Raw genomic sequence first — 23,639 nt, 5'->3', positions numbered from 1 at the left:
CTTTCATTTTTCACTGCTTTCTGGGGTTTCTGTGACAGCAACTTAGCCTTTAATACAAAAATTGATACCTGGAAATGGGGGACCTCTAACAAAATCTTAAAACATATAGTATTACCTAAATGGTTAGAGAATTGTCAGTGAATAAACAGATCTTACAAGCTGGAAAACTGGTGATTCTTATAGTGCCATTGCAAAACATTTGGTAAAAATCTTACTCAATTTGGAAGACTGACCATGTTTCTCATATGGCTGCATTTTAGAGGAAGCATTTGGAAAGAACCAGAATACAAATGTGTAACTGTTGTTCCTTGGTTAGTTTAGGAAGGTTTTTCAAGAAAGAAATGAGCTCACATAGGAAATGATGGGTTTTCAAAGAGAGATGGAAGGCAATAGAGCATATAGAAAATTGGGGCCTCACAAGGTTGGAAAATCCAATTATTTCTATAGTCAAACAGGAGAAGACTGTTTTTCAGAGACTTTCTTAAAGCCCACCCGTTAAGATTCCTTAGCCAAAGAAATCTAGCCTTGCAGCAAAGGTCAGATTAGGGATGTTACCCTCACTTATTTTTTTAAAGATTACCTCACAGTAGCCACCATTAAAAGAATGAAAAGAAGAACAAATAAAGCATAGAAACTAGAGAATAAGCAAGTTTAAGAGCTCGGTCCAGAAAAGAACTTTGGGTATAGTTTCTGGCACATGTAACAGATTGGAGATGAATAGCATGGAAGCCTCCTAAGATCTTGAGGAATTGTATTGCCAAAGAAACCCAAAATCTGACGTGCAAAAGCCAATCATTGTGTCCTCAAGCCATCTCCAGGAAAGCATACTCTCCAATATTCACTGAAATTTTGAACCTGGAGGATTACAGGCAAGGGAGAACCTCCCGGAGTATTGAACCCAGGGGCACTGTGGGCATAACCAAATGCATCCAGGTGGGTTAATCAGGGAACTCCTTCCATGGCCAGGGCAGGAATTTCTGTCTGCAAAAAAAACTATGAAGGACTACTGGTTGTTGCATGTTCCCATTCTGTCCTTTTTGAAATGGAAGTTTTGTTATAATTAATTCTATTCCTGTTTCACCACTGCATATTGGGTTAAGAGTGGGAATCAAGTGGGGTGCCTGGGTGGCCCGGTCAGTTAAGCATCCGACTTCGGCTCAGGTCATGATCTCATGGTCAGTGAGTTTGAAACCCGCATCGGGCTCTGTGCTGACAGCTCAGAGCCTGGAGCCTGCTTCGGATTCTGTGTCTCCCTCTCTCTCTGCCCCTGCCCTGCTCACACTCTGTCTCTCTCTCAGTCTCAAAAATAAATAAATATTAAAAAAATTTAAAAAAAAAGAGTGGGAATCGAGTAACTTCTTTTTAGTTTATAGATTGTTGGACCGTATGTAGCTACATCTACACATAATAGAGAAGGCTATACTTTTCCCAGAGATACTGCACTTTGAGCTGGGTACAGAAACTGGATAGGGCCACATATGGTCTCTCTTAGAGAGGTCAAGAGGTTTGGGAAGAAGAGTACACTCAGATATTTGAGTGTCTGAAGGATCAAGTGAACTTCTTTGTTCACCTTTGCCTTAATTAATGCAATCTTTCTGGGGATTCTGATTTGCTTATTCAGAAACCTATCACCTACATGTTGACAACTCCCAAACCTGTATGTCACGCCAGGATTCCCTTTTATGTTCTAGATCTGTATTATCCAACTACAGTTAACCCTTAACAACATGTACAGGTCCACTTATATGTGACTTTTTTTTTTTTACAGTACATGACTGTAAATATATTTTCCTTATAATTTTCTTGACATTTTCTTTTCTGTAGCTTACTTTATTGTAAGAATACAGTATACAATGTGTATAACATACAAAATGTGTTAATCGACTGTTTATGTTATCAGTAAGGTTTCCAGTCAACAATAGGCTATTAGTAGTTCAATTTTTGTAGAATCAAAATTTATGTGCAGATTTTTGACTGCATGGGGGTCAGTGCCCCTAACCGCCATGTTGTTCAAGGGTCAGCTGTACCAAAGGTATCCAGGATACCTTTGCCTGGACTGACCGCAGGAGAGATCATAATCACAATATGGCCAAGACTAAAATTATTTTTGTTTAAACATGTACCTGCTCTGTGATAGATTGCAATTAATGGTCACAAACTCATCCCCCCACTATATATGCCCCCTTGCACTGTGACTTTTCTTCCTATCAAGAAGTAGATTCTGGATCTCCACCTCCTAATATCTGGGCTTGCTTTGTGACTTGCTTTGGTCAGTAAAATGCAGCAAAAGTAAGGAGGTGGGAATTGTGAGTCTAGAGTAAGAAGCCTTGCAAGATTTTCTGTCACCCTCTTGGCAAGTTTCTGTCATCATGTGAAAAAATGTGGGCTGACTTCTTTGAGAATGAGAGGCTATGTGGTAAAAGATGCCCAGCTGGCATCCAGCATGAACCACCAGCATGACCGGTGACATAATTTACAAGGCCCAGTAGCCTCTTTATTCTATAATTATTGAGAATCTCAAGACAGGAATAGCAGAACAATAAAGTCAGCACAAGTTGCATGCCCATGAAGCTGGCCTTGACCCTAGAGAAACCATCTTGGGCCATCAAAGCTCCTGCTAAGCTGCCATAGCTGACTGTCACTATGAGTGAGCCCAGGCAAAACCAGCAGAATTTCTCAGCCAAGTCCAGCCCAGATTGTTCACCCACAGAAGTGTTAGCTAATAAATGATTATTATTTTAAGCCATGAAATTTTGTGACTGTTTAGGCAGCAATAACTAACTAAGAAATCCTTGATTGTAATCTCCTATCTGGGATGAGTAAAGCCTGAATCATTCACCCTCACCCATATATTGTCACATCATCTTATGAGGCCTGAGGAATCCTTTGTGCTTTTAATCTCCCTATGTATTCTCTTCTTGCCTAGGAATGTGGGTTGTGGAGTCAAGAGTGTCCAAGTGTAAATCCTAGGTCCTCCCATTACTAATTGTGTGACCTTGGACACCTATTTTACCTCTTTGTGCCTCTATTTCCTTATCTGTAAAATAGGGCTAACCTTATCTTTCATTTCAGGGTCTGAGCAGGTTAAATGAGGGAACACTTACATAAACAGCACTTAGCACAGTGACCGTGGTGTTACTATGATTGCCTTGTTTGCACGCTGTCTGTGAGATTTAGGATGAACTGTGTGGGAGCCCCACCAAAGCCCTCTGGGGCACACAGACAGGTAAGCAGACACAGTCCTAGAAGAACTGCAAAGTAGTATGAGGGTAGCAACTCGAGCTCTGGAGTCAGACTTGCATCCCTTCCATCTCAGCTCTGCCTTTGGTTCTGTTTCTTTTGCAAGTTATTCTCTCCCTTTAGGTCTTACTTTTTGTGAACTGTAAAGTGGAAATAATAAGAGCAGATTTCTGATACCATTGTGAGGCTAGGAGGACTAAGTGATTAAGTGAGGCCTGGCGTATAGAGGAAGCCCATGAGCCTGGCCTGTAGAATATGCCTGCCATGTGATATCCGAAATTGAGTATTGGTCAGAAAGGCAGGCCAAGATCTCTCTGCGAGGGTAATTACCAAATATAAAGTACACTATATACAAGACTGTAAACAGCATGTGAGGTGAGAGATCAGGTGCCAAAGAGAGGGTGAACAGATTACATCTGGAGACCAAGGCAGAAGTGAAACTGTTCAGGACTGTGGTTGCCGCATCAGAAAGTCTGGACAATGTAGTGTATGTTTCCCAAACCTCTCGGTAAGCTACAATAGAAAGCAAAGTGCTCTAGAAGCTGATTTTGGATTAGAGGGAACAATTCAAACAAATCTCAGCTTGCCTTCCACCAATTAGCCTTTGAGGGCCCTCCCCCTTCATTTTTAGGTTGGTTCTTGTCTTTTCTTTCCTCATCAGTCAAGAATCCATTTATTCACCAATTATTTATTGAGTACTTTGGAATACAGTGGTGAGGGGCAAACCAGTTTCCTGTCCTCCTAGAGCTTCAAACTAGCAGGAGAATCAGACAATGAAACCAGCAATCTCAGCACTTTGTGAGAATTTAGGAATCAGGGAAACCTTCCTGGAGGAAGTTAGACTTAATGTGAAACTTGAAATTTAGATAGAAAGGATCAACTAGTCAGAGGATTGGGGGAAGAGAAGAAGATTCCAGGCCAAAGAACAGCATATGCAAATGCATGGAAGGAAGAGATAACCAGAACTTTGTGGGATTTAAAGCCGTTCAATAGTGCTGAAAAATTGAGTTCAGAGCCAGAAATGGCTAGAGAGGAGACAATGAGGTGAAATTTATTTACCCTGTTAAGGAATTTGGACTGTATCCTAAGACCAATGGGAAGCCAATCAAGTGTTTAAGCAGAGGAATCACATTTTGAAAGAGTACTCTGATTATAATGTGGAGAACAGAAGGAGCAGGATAGAAAGTCCACCACCTGATTTTGTAAATAAAGTTTTATTGGAACACAACCATACCCATTCATTTACATATTGTCTTTAGCTGCTTCTATTCTGACTGTCCTGCCCTTTCAAGAAAATGTTTGCTGATCCCATGGTGACTGTTACAGTGACATGGGTAGGACAATGGTGGTCAGCTGTGGGGAAGGCAGTAGGAAAGTTGGAAAGGCATACCTATGGAGTTTGTACCAAATCATGAATGAGTGTCAAGAAATCATGACCCGGATATCGGCTAAGATCATCTGTTTTGTTTTTTAACACGTTAAAATGGGTTCAGGCCCCTATTACACAACTCTTAAATGAGCACAGTACCTGCTGATTGTTTTGCCAATTTCCCAGACATGTATGATTTGAGCATTACCTTGGGCCCTGCTCCTACTATTGGGTTCAGTTATGGACTCTGTTCAGGGTTTGCTGTCTCCATTTTGCTCCTTTTCTCTTTTAGAGTGGACCTTGGTCCCGTCATTTCTTCACTTACCCCACCCCCACCCCCACTCACATGGTGTATGTGTTTGTGGAGAGGGATGGGAGCTTAGGGATTATTGAAGGTTTACTGAAGATTTGGAAGACATGAGAGGAGTCAAAAAATGCAAAGAAGATAGAGTGTTATAAAAATATATACTATTTTATTATAAATATTATGAAAATATTTTAGGTGTGCTGTGAAGTTACTCTGTCTTCCATCTCTTTCCTCTCTTTCTCTTCTCTTTTCTAACTATTTCTTTCATATACCGAAGTGAGTGTCTGATGTGGAACAGTTTGGTCTCTTATGATCCTGTCTCTTGCTAAGCCCAGCTCTTGGTCAAACCATCTACTCACAATAACTCATCTAGGTGCTTTCCTCTGAGAAGACTTCTAGGACCAACTGTTGAGAAAATTGGTTTAACTTGACCATAGTAACAAGGTGGCTCAGAACCAGGGTACTAAGGATAGGTTTGGATCAAATAGGTGTAATGTGATATGTCCAGCTGGAATAGCCAAGAAAGGAAGTAGTCCAAGGTGGAGGAGAAGGGCAGGTAACCAAGTAGGGAAACCAAGATCATTTCTGCAAGAGTAGTGTAAGAATAAGACCTTAGGGGAAGGTGAGGTTGTAAATAAGAGAGGAGGCCAAGATTCTCGGATAAGGCTGTTTTGCTATAAATCAATCTACTGTGTCTGAACAAATCAAACAACCCAGGTAAAAGAGTATTGTAATATGTTCTTCCTTCAAAAACACCTAAACTAGGTCTCTGTGTATTTGTATCACAACAAAAGTAGCGATAAACAGCTGTTAGTACCACCACCGTCATGTACTGAATGCCTATTAGATCTGAAGTACAGTAGCAGATGCTTACCTACCTTCTTTCATTTAAGCCTCATGATGACACTATTATTATATTCATTTTACAGATGACGAGAGGTTCTCCTCAAAGGGGTTTGCCTTACTTAGGTCATGATAAGTGGCAGGTTGTTTGACTTCAAAAGTCTTGATCTCAATAATACTAGTCTTTGCTGTCTCATAAGTGTTTGCCTTACCCCCAATTTCTAAACCTTTGAACCCATTCCCTTGTTTAAAATCTGTCATTGCTTTCATACCCTCCTGAGCAGAGTCTGCAATAGTTAGTATGGCATAATTTGTTTTCTCACAGTCGTTGCCTACTTGACTGGTCTTATCTTTTATTGCTGTTTCCATAAATGCATGTTGAGTTCCAAACATTTCTGGTTCCTGGGACCATGCTAAGCTCCTCCATGCTTCTAGGGTTTTGCGTGTTCTCCTTGTTTCCGCAGTATGTTTCCTTCCTATCTGCTTGGCCTTTAAAACCAAGGACACAATTTCTGATCAGTCTCTCTGGGAGATCTCATAATCTCTCTCGGTTTTGATTCTTCTATTAGTAAATTGAGATGATATTTCCTACACTTTGGAAAGAGTTATCTGGGATGCATTGTGGCTTTGCCACTCACTGGCTGTATCATCTTGGGAGAGTTACTTGATTTCTCTAAGCCTCAGGATTTTTTCTTCATAAAATAGGATAGTGATGGTTATTTAAAACAGCACCTGGCACAAAGTAAGTATTCAGTTAGAGTGAATAATTCAGCTATTATTATATGGCTCTTCTGTGAATTAAATAAGATTAACAAGCATAATGATCTAGCACAGTAATTGTGAGCACACTGCGCTTTCTTAGTGATTTCCTGCTCACCCTTTAAGATTCAGCTCGAATTCCCCTTTATAATGCTTTTCTGTGAGCATTCTGTACATTGCACACATGGTTGGCCATTTTGTCAGTTGTGCTCACATACCTTTATTTTCACTCATTATATCCCCTTATAATCATTTGCCTAAGTTCTCATCTCCTTTGCTAGTCCAGACTTCTTGATGACAAGGACTATTTTATTATCCACCCAAACCTCGCATGAATAGGTATTTCACACACATTGGTTGACTGACTGACTGAATACAGCCATTAATAAATGAGGATGAATCTCAAGGAACTTAGAGTGAGTGGTAAGACTACCACTAGTCCTAGCACCGCTATGTAATGTTTCTCGAGTATCACGTGCTCGACATCATCCTGGGCGCTTGGTGCTCATTAACTCATTTCATTCTCACAAGAGCAATATTAGTATTATCCCCATTAAAATGGTTTTTTTAAATTATGAAATCTTATTACCATTTTATAGATAAAGCAACTGAGGCTCAGAGAAGTTAAGTAACATACTCAAAGTCACACAGCTAGCAAGAGTTGTAGAAAAAATTTTATGTTTCAGTGGAGAACTGCATTGCCCAGAGGACATTTTCTAGACCCACCCGATTCACTGTCTTTGAGCTATTGCACATCTTTCTGGATTATCTGATGGTAGCCTTTTGTCATGTTCAAGCCATTTTATAGCCCTGTAATTGTGTTTCTTTTGGATTCTGTTTCGACCAGGTTACAACATCTGCCTGGTTCCCTCATTGAATGAGTTAAGTGAAGTCTTTAACGTTTTTTTTATTTTGTACCAGAGTCATAGTTTTAGCTTTTTCTGAAAATTATCTTTTGACAGAGACATAACTGGAATACAACTCCCAGTCTGACTGACTTCCAGGCTCAGTTCTGCAACTCTGAGGTCTCCGGGATCACCACACACTGTCCTGGGGCGCTTTGCTTTTAGATTGTAGAGCTCTTACCTTGACCTCCCGAGACTCTGCTTCTGTAGCATTTCTGTTTTCGTTTTTTTTTTAATTTTTTATTTTTAACGTTTATTTATTTTTGAGACAGAGAGAGACACAGAATGAACGGGGGAGGGTCAGAGAGAGAGGGAGACACAGAATCTGAAACAGGCTCCGGGCTCTGAGCCGTCAGCACAGAGCCCGACGCAGGGCTCAAACTCACGGACCGCGAGATCATGACCTGAGCCGAAGTCTGACGCTTAACCGACTGAGCCACCCAGGCGCCCCTATATTTTAGTTTTTTTTAACAAGGTTCCAGTTATTCTGTTCCAGGTGGTCTGAAAAACACTCTTTGAACAACTTTTTTTAGAAGAAATAAAATGCCTGTACAAAGTGAGTTGTAAATTAAGTTTCAAAGAAGGAGAGAAAAGGAAGAGGGAGATTCTGTCTGGAGGAATCTGTAAGTTTTGTAAAGAAAGTGGCATTCTGGGGCGCCTGGGTGGCGCAGTCGGTTAAGCGTCTGACTTCAGCCAGGTCACGATCTCGCAGTCCGCGAGTTTGAGCCCCGCGTCAGGCTCTGGGCTGATGGCTCAGAGCCTGGAGCCTGTTTCCGATTCTGTGTCTCCCTCTCTCTCTGCCCCTCCCCTGTTCATGCTCTGTCTCTCTCTGTCCCAAAAATAAATAAACGTTGAAAAAAAAAATTAAAAACAACAACAAAAAAAGAAAGTGGCATTCTGTTAGGGTCTTAAACTAGGAATGCTTTTCGCGGGGAAAGAGGGGGAAGAAAAGACTTTCTGTGTTCCAGAACACAGCATGAGCCAAAGCAAGGAGTCAGGAAAATGCATGGCATTTTGGGGGAATGGATAGTGGCTGGATTTAGCTAGACTGAGTAAAGAATGTGAGAGGGAGAATATGAACCATAAGCCTGGAAAGGATAGGTTCCAGCTGGAATGGAGGCCTTTCATGCCATTCATGTATTTGATAGGTAATAAAGAAAGCTGACTGAAAGGGAAAGAGTAAAATCATCAACAGCAAGTTAGAAGAATCCTGAAGAAACATGAGGATGGAGAGACAGAGTCAATCTCTGAATGCCAAGGAATGGAAAGATGTGAGATCACAAGGATTTGATGTCTAACTAATGAATATTTACTAAGGGTTTGTTGTGTGTGAAACGAAGTGCTAAGCACTAGAAGAACATGGGAAGAGAAATTATTATCCTGATATACAAAGGCTCAAAAAGGGAAGATGCCAGAGAGACATCAGAGGTTGTCTGAGAAGGTATACAGGTCTAAATTTGGAAAGTCATGGAGGAAGGGTGGAGGAGGTAATTATACGGAAGGTGATTAGCAAGTAGAATTGACAGAATTTGTTGTCTACTTAGATGCGGAGGAGAGTGTGGAGGGAGAGTCTAGGAAAATTGAGGTTTCTTAGGTTTGATGATTAGAGGCCTGATGACCCCAGGTCATCTATTTTATTGCATTTAAAGAACCTGGAACCTTTTATTGCATTTAAAGAACATACTATGTAGTAGGATGTTGGGAATAAAGATCTGGAGCTCAAGAAAGAGAGTGTTAGGTATTGTATAAGTTGAGTTGGTACCAGATATACCTCAGTGTTTGGGAGAAGAGAGAGGACAAAGATAAATACAAGCTGAGATCGGGTCCAAATTGGACGAAGCCATTTCCTGGAGTGGGTGGAAGTGAACTGAGCAAAAGGTTAATTGCAGACTTTGGAGCTCAGAATTAAGCAGAAAGGCCCATGTGGTATTGGGTGCAAGGAATCATCAAAGCTTGGAGATGAAAAGGTCAAGGGCTAGGAGTATGCAAGAGCTTATTAAGAAATGAGAGCAAAGAAGGGGGATCACACTAGAGAATGTGTTTCCCAGGACTGACTTTAGGGGTTACTGCTACATTTGTTTGGAAGAGCTACTTTCGGTGAGCAGTGAAGCTCCCAAGGAGTTTAAGCGACAGAAAATACTCCTTCAATTCCCATGGAGGGAAGAAAAGAGAGAGCTGATGGGAGGCCATTCAACTCTCCAGAAACTCCCTAATGTTAGGTGAAGTTGGGGAAAAATCTTGAAATTCTTGGAGATAATCTTCTACAGAAACTAGGAAGGGCTGAATTCTGGGTTCAGGATGATTAGGTGATAACAGGTATGTCAGTGAGTTAACTCTGTATTTTTATATTGATTTCCAAATTCAAAGAATGGTTAGTTTTTCTTGTTGGAATGGTCATTACAAACCAAAGAAGGGCAGATCTGCAAAAAACAAACAAACAAACAAACAAACAAAAAACAAACACACACATCTGCGGCTCCATTGTTTAGGAGACACGTGGTTTTGAACTTTAGCTCTATTTGTCCCCTCCACTTTCCAAATCAGTATAACAAATGTTAAAGGTAAATAATTGTTTTTAACTGTTGGTTATAGTTACTTATTTCTAAGAATTTCTTACATGGCTAGCAATCAGAATTTACACAATTGTTTAAAAGTCTCCCAGGATGCTCTTAAAATGTGTATTCTTTGTTGAAAGAATTAATAATTTGGGTTAAGACAGGGTGAATTGAAATGGAATTCCTTTCACCTCTACATTGATACATTGGGAGGCTACTTTCCCTTTCCCTCCTAGTAGAATAATGTGTGCATAAAACTGTGTTAAAAGCCACATCCTGATAGTTTTTAAAATGTCATCTGCTACAGGACTTCCAGTGAAAACCAGTGGTCAGTTCCTCTGTAGGGGCTCTAAAAGGAAAGGCAAAGTAGTTCTTTAAATTACTTGATTTTTTCATCTTTTAATTTTTTTAATTTTTTTTATTTTTTGAGAGAGAGAGAGAGAGAGCGTGGAGGAGAGGCAGAGAGGGAGAGGGAGGCAGAGAGGCAGACAGAGTCCCAAGTAGGCTACCCGCTATCAGCACAGAGCCCCACGCAGGGCTCAGACTCACAAACTGTGAGATCATGACCTGAGTGGAAACTAAGAGTTCAGATGCTTAGCTGACTGAGCCAGCCAGGTGCCCCTTGATTGCCTTTTATTAACTTTAATTGCTCAGGATAAAAAAGGAGGAGAAATAAGTCATTCTTTTGCTCTTTTCCTCTGTAGGGTGTAGATTATGGTTAGGATTCTCCCTGAGCTGTAGAATTTTGGATTCCCAAAAGAATTCCTTGACAGGCCGGGAAAAGCAGGGAAAAGATGTGAGGGGAGAATCCATGTAGAGCACCCCGCTTGCAGGGTGCAGTATAAGGTGCAAAGATGTATAGACAGAAACTTTGTCCTTAGGCAGCTTAAAATACAGGTGTCTTTAGTGACTGATCTCCCAGAACACAGTTGTGAGACTCTCAATTGTGCTTTGGACTCTGATGGACCATAATGTTGCCTTTTCCTTCAGCGATGGGCCTTGATAACGGGGCACTTGTCCAGAACTCAGCTGGACTTTGGAGGAATATATGATCTAATTTATTTATAAATGCAGAAAATATTTATTATTTTCCTACTGATGATAACAGAGGTGAATTAGAAGTTGTACAAAGAGGGCTGGAGCCAAGGAGAGTAGTTTGGTGATGGTGGCTCTGAGGCACACAGGAGATGCTTCTGTGGGGCAGTAGGGAGTCAGAGGTGACTCCGTGGTTGGTGGATCATGTAGCCTTGCAGAGAGATTGAGAACCACTGAAGATAGTGTTCCAAAGGCCCAAATCCTGGAGGCTTTAACTTGTGTCCGTAACTATTTAGGGGAAAAATGAGTTTCATATTTACATCAAAAGAAATAATTTCTATTCTTCAAAAAATTTGGACATTTTGTTTCAATTTGGTGTACATAATATTTTTTGTGAAATGTTTGATTTATATTTTAGGGGAAGAATTCAGTGATTAAGTTAAATATCCTGATGGTCTTTTCATTATTGATATTATAGTTTCTAATGCATTATGCATAGTTACTACTAATAATTAACCTTTCCCGTACCCCACAATCAATTTCTTCCTACATTTTGGTTATTAAACATTATGTTAGCATTTTGGGATACTCCATGTGTTGTTATGAAACATATCTGAGAAAGATTGAAAATATTTCATTGTAACCATCTTTCAAAAACCTTTTTTTACCTCATATTTTGTAGCAATGTGAATTTTAAAATCTGCGACTAGAATCATACCTTTCCTTGTGGAAAATAAATTCCCACAAGGTGATTTCTTTTTAATTAAAACTATATTGGCTTCTTTTTGAAGTAAGAAAAATTTCTTAGTATATTGCAAAGTATAACAAAAGGATTTTGAAAAGAGATGGCAAAACATTTACTTGCTGGAGGGCAAAAAAATTTTTTTTACCAAAATGCAAAGAATGCAGACCTCAAGATTAAGTGGGAGATCTGAATGCAGCATATACATTTTCTATGTAAATAATAATTATAACTTTTCATGTAGAGTGTCTAGAACAGGAACATATGTTGGTGATGACCACGATTTAGATGTATGGGCGTGGGTTTATTATAGTAATAGTATATTGCATGAGCATTTGTTATAATGACACTGGGAAATCAATTTGATTGGGACATGTAAGGGAGAGAATATGTATATTAAATAAATACTGTTTTTTTCTCTTTTCAGTTATTTTTAGGATAGTTCATATAAATAGTGCAAGTAAACATATAACCAGTGAAGTAGTAGATTTATATGACTACAAAGATTTGATTTGGAATTTAATATGCTTATGAGTGGATGTGGTGGGGCAGATGTTTATACTAAGGAATATTTCTAAATTCTAAAATTGCATTTAGCTGTAAGGTCTGTGAAAACTACTTAGGAATAATTCAACTATCAACTTTATTTTTAAAGAACATCTTTGTTCATAGAAAAGGATAGGGAATAGATTCTGACTTCTATCATATGGTATATGGGTTTTTCATGCTTTAAAACATTAAGCATGAATTTTAATATGTTGATAAACAATAATACTCTACTCTTACCCAGTTAAATCCTATCTGCCTTCTTAGAGGTGTTTGGGATCTAGAACTTAAAAAAAAGAAGGTGGGGGGCATCTGGATGGCTCAGTCAGTTAGGTGTCCGACTCTGGCTCAGATCATGATCTCGCAGTTCGTAGGTTCGAGCCCCATGTCGGGCTCTGTGCTGACAGCTCAGAGCCTGGAGCCTGCTTTGGATTCTGTCTCCCTCTCTCTCTGCCCCTCCCCCACTCACGTTCTGTCTCTCTCTGTCTCTCAGAAATGAACAAATGTTAAAAAAAATTTTTTTAAAGATATAGCTTCATAAATTTCCCACTTTTTCCTAAAACGATGATAGAGCCAATCAGAAGAGAACATAGTGAGAAGTAAATGCTCCAGAGTCAGAGTAGTGGGAAAGTAGAATAACAATCTATTTCTGGGGTGAAGTTGGTTAATTTTAATTTGTATGTCTTTTATGAATGAGGGCCACTTATAATGTGTACAGGTCATTTTTGTATTTCTTTTTCTGTCACCTGTCTGTTAATGCCCTTTATTTTTCTTTGGAGTGACAGGTCTTTTTCTTCTTGATTTCTAGAAGCCTGTTATGTATGTTAAGGAGGGAGGCCTTCTTTATCTGTGATTTGAGCATCAAAATTTTTTTTCTTGGTTTGTAATTTGTGTTTCGACTTTGCATATGTTATTACTGGTATTTTTTTTAACCTCATAGTGGTTTTTGATTCTTTTTTTTTAATGTTTATTTATTTATTTTATTTTATTTCATTTTATTTTATTTTTTTAATTTTTTTTTTCAACGTTTATTTATTTTGGGGACAGAGAGAGACAGAGCATGAACGGGGGAGGGGCAGAGAGAGAGGGAGACACAGAATCGGAAACAGGCTCCAGGCTCTGAGCCATCAGCCCAGAGCCCGACGCGGGGCTCCAACTCCCTGACGGCGAGATCGTGACCTGGCAGAAGTCGGACGCTTAACCGACTGCGCCACCCAGGCGCCCCAATGTTTATTTATTTTTGAGAGAAAGACAGAGCGCAGTCAGGGGTGGGGCAGAGAGAAAGGTAGAAACAGAATCTGAAGCAGACTCTAGGCTCTGAACTGTGAGCACAGAGCCTGACACAGGGCTCCAACCCACAAACTGCAAGATCATGACCTGAGCCAAAGTTGGACACTTAACCAAGTAAGCCACCCAGGCGCCACTGGTTTTTGATTCTTAATTAGTTAGATTTATTAATATTTATGGCTTCTAGATTTTAAGTCCTAGTTAGAAAGACCTTCCCATTCCAAGGTAAGAAGAGAACTCACTCATATTTTCTTAAAGTACATTTGAGTGTTCATACTTTACATATTTGACCCATTTGGAATTTGTCTCATACAATGTGAGATATAGTTTTAACTTCATTTTTTCCAGATAATACACATTTATTAAAAAGTCCTTCTTATCTCACTGATTTGAGATGCCACTTATTTGGGTCTATTTCTGGGTTTTCTATTCAATTCCGTTAGTCTATTCCTATGGTAATCCCTAATTTTTCATTTTTGAGGTTTTGTAGTATTGGCTATTCCTTTTCAAAAGTGTTTTGCTGGTCATTCTTGCTTGTTTACTTTTTCATATGAGCTTCAGAATCAGCGTGTCCTATTCTAAAAAAATAGCCTCTTGGTATTTTCATTGAGATCGCAATACATTTAAAAATTAAAATTTAGGGAGACTTGACACACATGAACTTTTCCTATCTAAGAACATGGTCTGTCTTTTCATTTATTCAGTCTACTTTTGTTTCCTGCAGGAGTGTTTTAAAGTTTCCCTCATATAAGCTTTGCATATTCCCTGTTAAGTTTATTCCTAGGAACTTTACATTTTTGCTATAATTGTAAGTGGAGTCTTTTCTTTCTTTTATTTTGTAAGGGGATATTGTGTAGGTGTATGTGTACAAATATACACGTGTGCATATATATATATATATTTATATGTACACACACATATATATCATAGACTTTCATAAGTTTTATATCCTGCTTCCATACTTAATTTTCTGTTGTTTATATATTTTCTCAGTTGATTTTCTTGGGTCTCCTAGGTATATAATCATATAATCCACAAATAATGACAACTTTGTAATTTTTTCCCAATAGTTCCCAATTTCTCTTTCACTACCTTGACTGATACTTCAATTATCACTGTATTATCAGTGGGAGAGTGGGTATCCCCTTGTCCTCCTCTACCTAAGCGGAACCCTCCAGTCTTTCTCCATCTAATCTAAACTGACTTTGAATCTTAGAATTAATTGCTAGTCAGACATTGCTATTTTGCTCTTCCTGGAAAACTGACAGTTTGGTCCAACAGTAAGGTCCATAAATGTCTAGCAGTAAGGGATTGCACATTATGGTGCATCTGGTGAATGGGATAGTCTGAACAATTACAAAATAATATGTATGTGTTAGTCCTTTTTGTTTAAAAAAATCAAAGTATACACAAATACGCATGGAAAAGTATCTGGGAGGATATTCAACAAACTAGTCTAAAAGTTATAAATATATTGTTGTAGCATTATTTATAGTAGCCAAAATATGGATGCAACATAAGTGTCCATTAATGGATGAATGGATAAATAAGATGTGGAATATTACTTAGCCATAAAAAAGAATGAGATTTTGCCATTTGCGACAACATGGATGGAACTAGAGTGTATTATGCAGAGTGAAATAAGTCAGACAGAGAAAGACAAAAGCTATATGATTTTACTTACATGTGAAATCTAAAAATCACAACAAACAAAGCAAAAACATCTATAAACAGAGAACAAACTGATGGTTGCCAGAGGGGAGGAGGATGGGTGATGTTTAAAATGGGTGAAATGGAGTGAAAGGGACAGACTTCCACTTATGGAATGAATAAGTCATGGCAATGAAAGGTATAGCTTAGAGAATATAATCAATGGTGCTGTAATAGTATTGCACGGTGACAGATGGCAACACACTTATGATGAGCATAGCATAATGTATAAAGTTGTTGAATCACTATGTTGTCTATCTAAAACTAATGTAACATCGTGTGTCAACTATGCTCCAATAAAAAAGAAAGGAAAAGAAGAATAAATAAGTTTATAAAATGGAAAAAAGTTATGAATATAAACTGGTGATTGGTAACATCAATTTCAACTAATTTGAAAAATTTGTAAAAATTTTTAAAAGTTCATGAAAATATTTTAGAACAATTAAAAACAAGTTAAGAAAAACAGTTAAGAAAAATAGATTTGTGTTTTTCCCTTTTTCTGTTCTGTATCCCTTTCTGTTATTAAAAAAATTTTTTTTGTTTATCCTTATTCTTTGCAAAGTGGTACTAAAATGATAGTATAGAAAGGGGTTAACAGGATACAATCCACAAGGAAAAAGAAAACAGGCGAAAAGTCTACAATAGATGAAAGATTTCAATAAATTCCAGAAGTTGGATGGAGTAGAGATAATTGACTTGACAAAGTGGAAGAGGGGTTTAACCAAAGTGCTTCAAAGAGACTTAGCACTTGGCCATCAGTGTACCACAAAGGCAGAGGTGAGGCATGGAAAGCAGGAGTGAGGTGCAGACCTGAAGAAGGAGAATTGCCCTCAAGTTGTTTACGAAGTTCTTGGACACCACTGGGTCCCTTCTCTCTCTCCTTCAGCCATCCTGCATTCATGCACTTCACACTGACTGTACTACCACCGAAGTCCCTCCATGAAGTAGGAAGTTTCTTTTCTGGGAGAAAGGAGTTTATCTTTTGATGGAGAGTTCCCATAACAAAAGGGCTGATTGGAGAATGGGAAAGAAAAAGATGTTTGAAATGGAAACTTCAGTAGAAGGTTGGAAGTAATTCTCCTGGTCCAGGATTTCTCAATCTCGGCATGACAGACGTTTGCGATTGGGAATTCTTTGTTGTGGGAGGCTGTCCTGTGCATTGTAACGTGGTTAGCAGCCTCCCTGGCCTCTACTCACTAGATGCCCATGCATGCCAACCAAAAGTATCACCAGACATTGCCAAATGGCAATGAATCAACACCCCCTGCCCTTGCCCCAATTGAGAACCTCTATCTTAGACAATAAAGAATAGAATATGAAAGATGCAGAGATCATCAGTGGAATAAAAGGACAACAAGTCTAGAGAATAATAAAGAAGTCCCAACATCCTGCTCACAACAGTTCACAAAGAGAGAAAATACAATATGAGGAAATTAGTGAAGAAATAATAAAAGAAAAAAATTTGCAGATAAGATTCAAAGCACCCCTGAGGGTCTAGCACAATCAAAGAAAAAAGACCCATTCTAAGGTACATCGTTGTGAAATTTGAGAGTATAAAGATAGTAGGAAGATTCTAGAAAGAAAAACAGGCCAGATACAGAGGAAGGGGAACTGGAAAGGCACTAGGCATGTATTTCACTGGCAACCACAGGAAGTAAAAGACGGTGAAACGGTGCTTTTAAAGTGCTGAGGGAACATGATCTTCAACCTATCCAAATTATCAATCAAGGATGAGACTAGAATATAGACATTTTCAGATATGCTAGCACTCTAAAAAATTTACCTTCCAGAACAGTGTCTTAGTCAACTACCAAAATCTGCTTTAGCTTAAATCAGAGAGTGAACTTCCAATGTTTGGGCTTGGAAGATATTATTGATGGGCATTTGATAGATATGTTGAGGAATCTGAATGAAATTTGGGTTAGATACATTAAAAAAAAGTGAAAAAGCTGGGCAGTTATTAACTCCAGGGAGAACACGAGATTGTCAAGAGAAGCATTATCATGGCACCTTACTTGATTCAGCAATGGACTGTATTTACACTGACAGGATGATATAAACACAAATTATTGATTTGAATAAAAGTTGTGATGTAGCTGTGTGAGAAGGAGGGGTGGAGGCAAAGTGGTGGTGGTGGTATGTGGAAAAGAGCTAAATCCTCAATACCATTGCAAGAAGTCAATGAATAATGTCTAACACTGAGAGTCAGAAAACATTGGCATAAGCATATCATTTAGGAAATGAACACCTAGCAGGGTCATGTGAAACGTGGGGTGATGCTATGTGGGGGAAAGTTGGGCAGGGGATTGATGTGACTTGGTGTTTTTGCTATAAGCCTTTCTGAACTATTTGAATTTTCACTTATATGTATTACTTTCATTAAAAATAAAAATACACACAAATTACTGCATACATATAGGAAAGAAATCAAAGAAGATAAGCAAAAAGTACACAAAATATGTAAAGATCTCACCCACCCAGAGATAACCATTATATCCTGAAATAGTTTTTTCTTCAAAAATTCGGAAAAACAAATGAAAGGACTTTTAAATACTCAAAAAAAAACCCTCACAATTTTTTATAATTAAAACTACCAATAATAATTATAAAAAGTAGTACCGGTTATTAATTTTTGACTAAATCAATCTTTCTGATCAAATGCTTGGTGTTATTTTGGTTATATCCTCACTAACAGAGCAGAGTGGATATTGCAGCAGTCTTCCAAAATATTTTTACTTTTATTATCTTGTTATTTTAGAGAGAAGCAGCTTTTGGTCTCAGTTTGCTAAATAATTGTTTCTATTTAGTAGGTTAGGAATTTTTGGAGACAAATTCATCAGGAAAATTTGTCTTCAAGTAGTTCTGGGAAAACTGGACAGCAACTTGCAAAAGAATGAAATTGGACCACTTTCTTACAGCATACACAAAAATAAACTCAAAATGGATTAAAGAGCTGAATGTGAGACCTGAAACCATAAAAATCCTAGAAGAGAGCACAGGCAGTAATTTCTTTGATGTCAGCCATAGGAACATTTTTCTAGATATGTCGTCGTCATCTTCTTCTTCTTCTTCTTCTTCTTCTTCTTCTTTTTTTTTTTTTTTTTTGAGAGAGAGAGCACCTGTGTGCCTGTAGGGCAGAGAGGGGCAAAAGGAGAGAGAGAGAAAGAGAGAGAGAGAATCTTAAGCAGGCTCCACACCCATCATGGAGCCTGACACAAGAGTCGATCTCAGAAATGTGAGATCTTGACCTGAACAGAAATCAAGAGTTGGACTTTTAACCAACTGAGCCACCCAGGTGCCCCTCTAGATAGGTCTTCTAAGGCAACGGGAGAAAAAGCAAACAAACAAAAAAAAACAAAACAAAAAAAAAAAACCAACTATTGGGACTACATAAAACAAAAACAAAAACAAACAAAAAACTTCTGCACGGCAAAGGAAGCAGTCAGTCAACAAAACTAAAAGGCAACCCACTGAATGGTAGAAAATACTTGCAAATGACATTCCTGATAAAGGGTTAGTATCCAAAATATATAAAGAACATATACAACTCAACACCAAAAAAACAAATAATCCAATTTTTAAATGGGCAGAAGATACGAACAGACATTTCTCCAAAGAAGACATACAGATAGATGGCCAACAGACGTGTTCAAAGATGCATAACATCACTCATCAGGGAAATGCAAATCAAAACTACGAGATATTTTCCTTGCTCCTGTCAGAATGGTTAAAATCAAAACCACAAAAAACAGTAAGTGTTGGCAAGGACATGGAGAAAAAGGACCCCTCATGCTCTGTTGGTGGGAATGCAAACTGTGGAAAACAGTATGTATGATAAACAGTCGCTGTGGAAAACAGTATGGAGTTTTCTCTGAAAATCAAAAGTAGAATTACCATATGATCCAGTAACTCCACTAGTGAGTATCTACCCAAAGAATCCCAAAAAACACTAATTTGAAAAGATATATGCATCCGTATGCTTATTTTAGCATCATTTACAATAGCCAAATTATGGAAACGGCCCAAGTGTCTGACAGATGAATGGATAAAGTAGATATTGTGTGTGTATATACACGTGTGTGAGGATGGGTGAAATAGGTGAGGGGGATTAAATGTACACTTATGAGGACTGAGTAATGTATAGAATTATAGAATTGTTGAATCACTATATTGCTCACCTGAAACTAATATAACACTTTATGTTAATCATACTGGAATTAAAAAAACAAATTAAAAAAACAAATACAGAAAAGATACATAGAGAGGAACAGATGTAATAAACCATATCTCTTGTCTAGAGACTATGAAAAAAATTTTATCAGAAAAATTTGCCTCAAGAATTTTTGTATTTTCCTCTATTTTTAAGCAAAGATAAATTTCATCTCTCTGAATTTCATTTCTCTGTTTCAATGAACAAAAGTACGAAAAGTACTGCTCAGCTTTGATAGTTCACAGTTAACAAGCAGACAAACTTCAGATAGTAAATATAGAATTGGGGGGAACTTTCCATGGAAATATTGGGAAAACAAAGTTAAGAATGATTAAAGACTTAAATGGGAATAATGAAATGACTATTTTTAAAGAAATTAAGCTGCATTACAGTTTTCATGAAAAATATGCAGTTGATACATTTTTCTACCTCCTAAGGTCATTTTGAGTTTTGACTAGTTTAAAATTTCAAAATTCACCTAATATTTACTGAATTCCTTTCCTTATCTCAGGCCTTGTTCTTGATGTATTCACTTACATGCTCTGTATAATCTCACAATAATCCTGCAGATTTGATGGTGCATTTGCAGAGGCCTAACATGAAGGAATATAGTGGGACATAGAGTAGAGTGGATTTCTGTGGGTTTACTTGGCTTTGGCTGCTGCTGTGGGTGTTTTAGAAAATATGCATATTAAAGATAATGATGGTGCATTTATCAGGGAAAAAAAAGCAACTATCAGACACGAGACAGGCACAGGGGAGGGTCTGGAGGAAGTATCTTGAGGCAGAGTCCTGAGATGACACGTGCAGTCTATACACTTAGGGCTGACCCCACAGAAGTGTACACACAACCATCCTGCCCACGCAGATATGGGGCAAACCAAAGTTGTCAAGAACTGTGTGAAATAAATATGATGGGGCAGGTTGTGGTCAAACGGCACTGGTGCCCTGGTATGTCCCTAGTCTTGGGGAGAGAATGGAGAAATGCACTTGGAGGCCTACAGGATCTTCCTCCCTGCTTGACTGCAAGCAGGTTCCTGTCCCCATAGGGTAGAATAGGTTTTGTCTTTCTAGGTTAGTCTGAGGTACTTTAGCCAAGACTGGGTCTCCATAGGTAACTGTGAATTATTATCGCCATTTTATAGATGGAGAAATTGAGCCTCAGTGAAGTTCAGTTAGCTAACATGTATTTGTGTGCATGTAAATATTAGGCAAAACATATTAGCTCTATTGATAGGCATTTCTTTTCTTTTTTTTTTTTTTAATTTTTTTTTAACGGTTATTTTTTCTTGAGACAGAGAGAGACAGAGCATGAACAGGGGAGGGTCAGAGAGAGGGAGACACAGAATCCGAAGCAGGCTCCAGGCTCTGAGCTGTCAGCACAGAGCCCCACGCGGGGCTCGAACTCACGGACCACGAGATCATGACCTGAGCCGAGGTCGGCCACTCAACCGACTGAGCCACCCAGGCGCCCCTTGATAGGCATTTCTTACAAATAACTGCTCTACATTATTAATAGAGGTGCTTACTAATTAACATTAGAACTCACCTCTTTCTGAGAAAATATTTGTGATCACTTTTCACAAACTATAACAGCCTAAATGTACTTCTTCATTGTTTTGTTTTATTCAAAACAATTCCATCCTGTTGATCCAGAACATTTGAAGGTTCTTGAGGCTCTATTTAGTAGGTCAGAAGAGCTACTATTGAATGGCAAACTTTATGCGCTGGACAACTTGGAATTCTCTACCAGCACCAAAAATCAAATCCTACTTCCCCACCCTGACAGCAGAGGGGCTCCAGGTGTTGGGTGTAGGCGCTTTGCTAGTGCACTCTCTAGGGTTTTTCAGGGATTCCGGAGGAGGCTGCTCCGAGAGAACGTGCCTCTTCCACACGCCCCCTACCCAGTTTGGAGTGCACCTGCAGCCCCAAGCAAGAATAGGGCTGACTCGGATTTGGCCAAGTCAGACGTGGCATGAAAAATCAGCAGTTACTCTTCCATCTCCTTTCTGTTATAAATACAATATAAATTGATAATCTGAAAAGAATTTGGGTTACGTGGCGAGCCCGGATACTGACCGCTGCGGATGCGGACTGAGACCGTTCTCGTCACTTGCTAGTTTCGCTACTTGTTTTGGGAAACCGAGGCACCGTACGCCCTGTCCCTAGCGAGGTGGGTTTTTGCACGATCCCACCGCAGCCCGCCTTGGGTGTTCCCGTTTCCGAGCCCTTTCCGGGACCCAAGTCCCAGCTCCCGAAGGTCGGCCCCACAGCTGGCCTCGGGGCCCCGCCCCCTTTGGCCGCGGGTCGGAGCCGCCACGAGCCGGAGCGGGAGCTGGAGCCGGAGCCGGAGCCGGAGCCGCCGCGGCCCCTTTAAGAAGCCGCTCTGCGGTAACCCGAGCCCGCAGTCCGGGCGGGCGCGGCGGCCGCGGCGGTAGCTGTAGCCTCCGTGTGACTGCTCCTCCAAGCGGCCCGGGGCCCGCGGCTCCCCTGGCTCCCGCCGAGCATCTCGAGGGGCGGCTCTGGCCGGCGCCAGCCCTCGGGCCGGGCCGGCTGACCAGGCGCCCGTGACCACCCGCCGCCCTCCCCGGCCCGGTGCAGCCGCCGCCCGCGCGCTAGTCGCCCCGGGACTCGGCACAGGTGACGCTGTTTGGAGGGGGTTCGGGGAAAAGGGCGGGCTCGCTTTGCCCCGCGGCTCCCCCGCGCCGCCGAGCGCAGTCCCCGGGCAGGGGCGCCGCGGCTTCCCGCCCCCGGCCTAGCGCGGCCGCGGGCTCCGGCGCCCGGAGCTGGGTGGGCGTCCCGAGCGCGGGAGGCGGCCAGGGGCGCCCGGGCGGGCTGCAGCAGGTGTGTGCGGCCGCGCAGCATCTTCCCGGCCCCGCGGGCTCGGGCGCCGCTCGGGGCGCTGGCGCGTGTCCCGGGGCCCGCGGCCCCGCGCCGCCCGGGAGCTCAGCGTCCCGCCCCCGCCCCCGGTGTGCGCGATTCGTGCTGCGGGGTCTGCCCGGCGGTGCCTCTCCGGTCTCAGCTCAAAGGGATGGGTGCGTGGGGCAGCCAGGGAAAGCTTTCTTGTTAGAGGCCGGTACATAGTCTGGTGCATCAAGTGGGTAAGTCTCCCCCTCTCCCACCTCCCCTCTACTAAATAAAACAAGCTTTTATTCACCCTTGTAGTTCTCAAGTGGGTCCCATTTTTAGCCAACTCATGCAGTAGGGTCTAGTGGGAAAGGGGCTGGGTTCTGTTTACAGCTCTACCATTGTAACCCCCTCAAGTTTATTGAACTGAGAACCTCGGTTTACCCAGCCTTGAAATGGGATCCCTAATGCTAGCATTTTCCTACAGCCCAAGAGGGTGGGAAACCCTCTGTGAAAGTACTTTGAGTTGTCAAAGTTCATTAAAGAAAGGCTCACTGTTGCTAGCCAGTATTCTTTTTTTTTTTTTTTTGAAGTACACATCTGAGTGTTAGTTTAGCTCACATTTTAATGTGAAATTATAAAATTGTTCTTAAAGAGTGATCTGTGACCAGGTTGAAATGAATCTGATACCAGTTTGGGGACAAGATGGAAGAGTTTGTGTGGATGTTAGGAGTTGACATGTGAATCAGGAAGAAACCGTCATTTTGGTGAAATTTTCGCTCAGTCGTAAGCGGAGTTGAGACAAATGGATCTTGGATTGTGTGTGTGTTAAGAAAGATACTGCCTTCTGGGCACATGGTATAGGCTAGAATGCAGCTTCGTCTTTGTGGAGCCAGTGAAGGTAACATGACAGAATCCCAGTTTCCTTTTACGTGTGAAGTAGAGATTTTTTTCCCCGTGTTAATCTTTTCCTTAAATTGGAGGGATGAAACTGAATTAGACACGTGGCCCCCTGCCGTGCTAGAAAATTGGAAAGAATGGCGTGGGGAGCGGTGGACTTCGGATGACTTACCACCTCCCTGCTCCTGTGCCATCATCAGATGATCCGGAGAATGTATTTGGAGAGTGCTTCTTTTCTTCCTGCCCCTGCAATTCCTTTTGCTGCAATACCTCCCTCCAGCGTTGGGATCCTTGCTGTGTGATCTCCTATGAGTTTTACCTGCTGGAGCTGGGCACCTGGCATCCAGCCGCTCAGCGGTCATAATTGTTTACACTATGAGCTTT

General features: G+C 40.5%; 1 protein-coding gene across 3 annotated transcripts in view; it reads left to right on the top strand.

Moving 5' to 3' along the window:
* The window catches only part of TLCD4 (TLC domain containing 4), a 99,894-nt gene that overhangs the window by 5,978 nt on the left and 70,277 nt on the right, over window positions 1–23,639 (top strand). Inside the window, exon 1 of one of the 3 annotated variants that reach the window (XM_047871535.1) lies at window positions 21,838–22,148. The exons of 1 other annotated variant lie outside the window; for it this stretch is intronic. The gene's annotated coding sequence lies outside the window, so the exon portion shown is untranslated. Of the gene's footprint in view, window positions 1–21,837; window positions 22,149–22,537; window positions 22,610–23,639 lie in introns of those variants that run through there. One more of the 3 variants, XM_047871537.1, reaches the window with a different exon arrangement.

The sequence above is a fragment of the Prionailurus viverrinus genome, chromosome C1, assembly GCF_022837055.1.
Source record: "Prionailurus viverrinus isolate Anna chromosome C1, UM_Priviv_1.0, whole genome shotgun sequence".
In the NCBI taxonomy this organism is placed as follows: domain Eukaryota; kingdom Metazoa; phylum Chordata; class Mammalia; order Carnivora; family Felidae; genus Prionailurus; species Prionailurus viverrinus.
This window is presented reverse-complemented; position numbering and strand designations above follow the sequence as displayed.